This window comes from Propithecus coquereli, unplaced genomic scaffold, assembly GCF_000956105.1.
Source record: "Propithecus coquereli isolate 6110/MARCELLA unplaced genomic scaffold, Pcoq_1.0 Scaffold10, whole genome shotgun sequence".
Taxonomy (NCBI): Eukaryota; Metazoa; Chordata; class Mammalia; order Primates; family Indriidae; genus Propithecus; species Propithecus coquereli.
The window spans coordinates 3,970,567-3,975,914 of record NW_012133858.1 but is presented as its reverse complement, the minus strand read 5'-3'; positions in this window follow the sequence as shown (position 1 = coordinate 3,975,914).

The window sequence follows — 5,348 nt, the reverse complement described above, 5'->3', positions numbered from 1 at the left end:
AAACAGTTGAAGGCCTTAATAAAACAAAGACTGACCTCCCCCAAGGAATAAGGAGTTCTGCCAGCAGATTCCTTTTGTACTCAAACTGTAACTCTTCCTTGAGTCTCCAGCTTGCCAACCTACTCCGTTAGATTTTGGACTTGCCAAGCCTCCACGACCACAGAAGTCTGTTCCTTAAAATAAATCTCTCTCTCTATCCTTACACATCCTGTTGGTTCTGTTTCTCTAGAGAAACCTGACTAATACAGATATTTTACCTCCCAGGCCAAGTTAAAGGGCTATTTAAACTTTTATAACTGAAAGGTAAAATGACCCTGAAGCTTTTTTAGTAAAATATGGTTTAACGTTATGGTAGATATGAAACTCATATATAACGGAAGATCATCTAATGTCTGGATTTTAAATTTTTATTGTTCTTTGCTTTTTAAAAAATACTTTGAAGTGATGGAAGGAAGGGAGGAGGGAGGGAATTGTCTTCCACAGGGCAAAAAATACCTCCATGTCCTCTTCCTGTCCTCCATCTCCAGGCATTCAGCCGCCGACTCTTTCCATCCAGTTGCATGGAAGGGCTGGGAAGGAATGACAATGACTTCCAACTGATGCTGTAGGTTTTGAAGATTTTACAGATAGAGGAAACATGGGCCTTGCCAAATGCTGAGGAAAGGGTCGTAGTCTATGAAAGGAGGGAAGGCTCAAAATTGGGAGGAGAAGCAGTTAAAAGAACCCTGGGGAGAGGGGAGAATGAGGTAGCATAAGGAAGGGAGGAGGGTGCTGTACTTTACACACCTCACCTGCTGAAGGTCTGGGCGAGGAGAGTGCATGTAATGCCCAGAGCAGTGAGTTCTACTAGAGGCACGTGGTCTCCTTGCTTCCCCTTATAGCATGACTGCTTCCTTGGGGAACTCAGAGTAAAGAGCATATGGAGTGTTCTTTTGGGGTTGCATGAGTATATATGTTCACACCACAAGGGAGAGGAAAAAACCAAACTCCCTCACCCCGAGTCAGTGACAGTCAGCTGAGTCGTCTTCAATGGGGATGAAGAGCTGGACAGAGCCCACTCTTGGAGATGACTCTGCCAGACACTGAGTATGGTCAACTTACCTGAATAGCCTCCACCCTTCCTTAGAGGAGAACTAGAGATTCTTCAAGGGCAAAGATACATGTTGAATCCATGTTGAGACTTTCTCTTCTTTTCTTTGGGAATTAGTTTGTTTACAGTTTTTAAATTTATAATCAATTCCATCTTGCCTTTTATGTTTTTATTTGGTGTGTTTTTAATTATACCTTACCTATAGTACACCTGAAGACTCTGACTTGTTCTCTAAAGCGATTGCTCCAATTTATTTACCTCTGCCAGCAATATGAAAGTTTTTGAAATTGTCAGGCATTTAAATTTTCCCAAGCTGATGGATGTGAGATATTATCTCATTATTGTTTTAATGAGGTCGAGCATTTAGGAAATCTGCTTATTGGTCATTCTGGTTTCCTCTTCTATGAATTGCCTTTTTATGGTCTTGTCCATATTTTTGTGGGGATTCTTGCTTTTTCTATTGATTCATAGGAGTTCTTTAATATTGTCTGGATACTAGTCCTTTACTGGTTCTATGCACTGTAAATCTCTTCTTTCAACATGTGACTTGTTTTTTCACTTTACTTATTACTTTTTAAAATAGGAAAAAGAAGTTGTAAAATTTTAAGGGATATGGTATGATTTTATTTTCTAAAAAAATAGATAATACGTTCATGAGATTCAAAATTCAAAACTAAGAAAGTATGTGGTGAAAAATCTCCCTCGTACTCCATCCAGCCGACTAGTTTCCTTTCTTGCAGGGAAAACAATGCAAAAATGCTATGATGCTGCAATAAGTAATCTTGCACATACTATTCCTCACTTTCATCTTATGACAAATTCCTAGCAAATCCATTGCTAGGTCAAGGATATGTGCACTCCTTTGCAGTTATTGCCAGATGGCCCTCCACAGAGGCTGTGCCAACTTACCCTCCCGTGAACAGAGCCCGCACTTCCCTGCACCTTCCCTAGCACAGTGTGTTACTGAACTTAGCTCTGACAATCTAATGGGTTTTTTAAAAAGGACATCTCGATATACCCTTTAAAAGAAAATATATTTTATTTATTTTTCAAATAGATGCTACATGCATAGTATAAAATTCAAAGGGAACAAAAAAGTAAGCAGTAAAAATTAAGTCTCCCCTACACCCTTTCTCCATAGCACTCAGTTCTCCTCTCTGGAGGGAACCACTGCTACTAGCTTCTTATGTATCCTTCCAGAGATATTCTATGCATACCCAAACACATATGTAAAAATGGAAGTATTTCTCTTATTGGGCAAACTTCTGTTTTCTTTTGCATTGCAATGATCAGAAAGCTCTCGCGAAAATTGATGGTTAGAAATATCTCTCTGTCAGAATTTTGAAAGCATTACACCATTGTCTTTAAGCTTCCAGTGTTGGTGCTGAGAAATCTGAAACTGTTCTGATACCTGATTCTTTGTATGTGACCTGTTTTATTTCTTTTCCCTCCAGAAGTTTGTCCTTAGGGTTTCTGAAATTTCTCCATAGTATTCTTTGGGATTGGTCTGTTTTTTCCCCCCCACATCGTACTGAGCACTAGGCACAAACTTTTTTTTTTTTGAGACAGAGTCTCACTGTGTTGCCTGGGCTAGAGTGCCGTGGCGTCAGCCTAGCTCACAGCAACCTCAAACTCCTGGGCTCAAGCAATCCTCCTGCCTCAGCCTCCCGAGTAGCTGGGACTACAGGCATGCGCCACCATGCCCGGCTAATTTTTTCTATATATTTTTAGCTGTCCAATTAATTTCTTTCTAATTTTAGTAGAGACGGGGTCTCGCTCTTGCTCAGGCTGGTCGCCAACTCCTGAGCTCAAACAATCTGCCCGCCTCGGCCTCCCAGAGAGCTAGGATTACAGGCATGAGCCACCGCGCCCGGCTCGCACAAACTTTTAATTGGAAAACTTGTGTCCTTTAGTTTGGGGGTGTTTTCTTGAGTTGTTTCATTGATGATTTCTTCTTTCTGCTTTCTGACTTCACTTTCTGGATGTTGGACCACTTGAACTGGTCCTCTAATTTTATAGTTTGTTTTCTATTTTCCATTTCATTGTCTTTTTACTCTACTTTCTGAGATTTCCTCAACTTTATCTTCCAATACTTCTTTTTCATTTCTGTTATTACGCTTTCTAATTTTGAGACCTCTTATTTGTTTCCTAAATGTTTCCCTTTTTATGCATTTTCTTTCTGCTTATGGTGTTTTTTAAGCTTAATATTCTGAATTAGAGGCTTTCCTGGAATGTCTGATAAATCTTGGTTGTTTTATAAGAGGTTAAAAAACTATTGAAAACTCTGAGCTAGTGAGTGGGGCTTATCGACTTCGAGCTTCTCTGAACATGATGTGAAGTGGTGGCCATCTTTGGTGGCCTGTGTCTTGATGAACCTCTGTATCTTTAGGTAAAATTTCTCCTTGACCTGGATAGGTTCCCCAGAATAGAAATTCTCAATCTCTTGTTTGGAAAGTAAAGTTTGGCTGCTGCTGTTCTGGGAGCCAAATGGTGGAAGGGAGTTTGGGGAGGGATGTCATTTCAGGATGAAGCTAGAAAAAGTGGCCTTTAGCCACTGACTCCTCTATTTTTGGTACAGTACCCAATGCCTTGTCTATGCCTGCTGTCCTATTCAGAGACCCTTTATTTACTTGTTACAGGCAATACCCTCTGGGTTTCCGCTGGGATAGGGGAGAGGCAGTCATCCTGGGCAAGGAAGGGGCAGAGGAGATTTAGGGATTTAATTGTTTCTTAAATGTCTTTCGTCCTTTCTTATATTAGCAACTACCCTGCTTTGCTGCTTCACTCTTAGCTCCAGAGACACTCATGTTCTCAGTTCCCGAGACTTTGAAAGGTAAATCAGGTGGTTTCTCCACTTTCCTTCCACTTGCCAGATTAAGGTTGAGCTGTCTCAAATTATTTCACAGATCCATCTGCTTTCTAGCTTCTAAAATGTTGTCGCCATTATCTCCTCTTCTATCTCCCTGTTCTTGAGGGTTTATGTGTCCTTTTAAATCCCATTAATGTAGTTTTCCTAGGTTTTAGGGAGAAAGCAAAATTAGATGCATATGTTCCATCAGCCATCTTAACCCTGACCCCAAATTGTTAAATGTTAATATAATCAAATGTATTTATCTTTGCCTCTATGGTTTGTGCCATTCATGTCTTCCCTTCCAATTTTTAGTTTAGAATAATAATACATTTTTTCAATATCATTTTGGTATTATCTTATTTAACCCTGAATAGTAAGCAAGGTAAGAATTATTATCCCAATTTAAATATGAGGATCCAAGACTCTGAGAGTGTAAGTGATTTGCCCGTTTATCCATTTTACATTAGTTCTGGATCAGGACTGAACCCAGTCTTACTAACACTAGGCCAGGACTAAGTGGTGCCAACTCTTGATATTCTGAAACAAGTTTTCTTTCCTTTTTTTAAAATTTCCTTTTTTTTTTTTTAACTTTTACTTCTTGAATTTTTATTCTCTGTTATGGATTGAATTGTGTTACTCCAAAATTCATATGTTGAAGCTCTAACCTCCAATGTGACTATATTTGGAGATAAGACCTTTAAAGAGGTAACTAAGGTTAAATGTGGGCATAAAGGTGGGGCCTTAATCAAACAGAACCAGTGTCCTTACAAGAAGAGGAAGAGACACCAGAGATATGAACAGAGGAAAGGCCATGCGAGACAAAGTGAGAGTGTGGCCATCTGCAAGCCAAGGAGAGTGGTCTCAGGAGAAACCAACACTGCTGACACCCTGGTCCTGGATGTTCAGCCTTGAGAACTATGAGAAAATAGATTCCTGTTGTTTAAGCCGTCCAGTCTATGGTATTTTACTATGGCAGCCCCAACAGATTAATACACTGTCTTTCAATCTTCCTTGCACACCAACCTTTTCCTTGTTAGTGTGTTGGACTTACATTTATTAATGATGGAAAGATAATGATGATCCCAAATCCCTGGATTGTGTGGCAGCAAAAAATAATCTAAGCAAATGGGTTGTCCTCAGGTCCAACTATTTCTTGGTTGTGTGGCTTCCTGAACCTTAGGCCCTTACCTGTGTATTGTTAGTTCTCTAGGTGTTCATATAATGCAATAACAGTCAACATGGTAGAAAGATGAACCCAAAGAAGGGAATTTTTTCACTGAAGCCAAGAGCCCATAGTCCTCTCTCCAAGCCTCCTTCTCCCTGGGTCTCACCCTGGCCCCAGTACACCTTTCAGAGCTGGAAAAGCCTCTCCCAGGCAGGTGCCAGCTCCATGCTCCTCTCACCTCC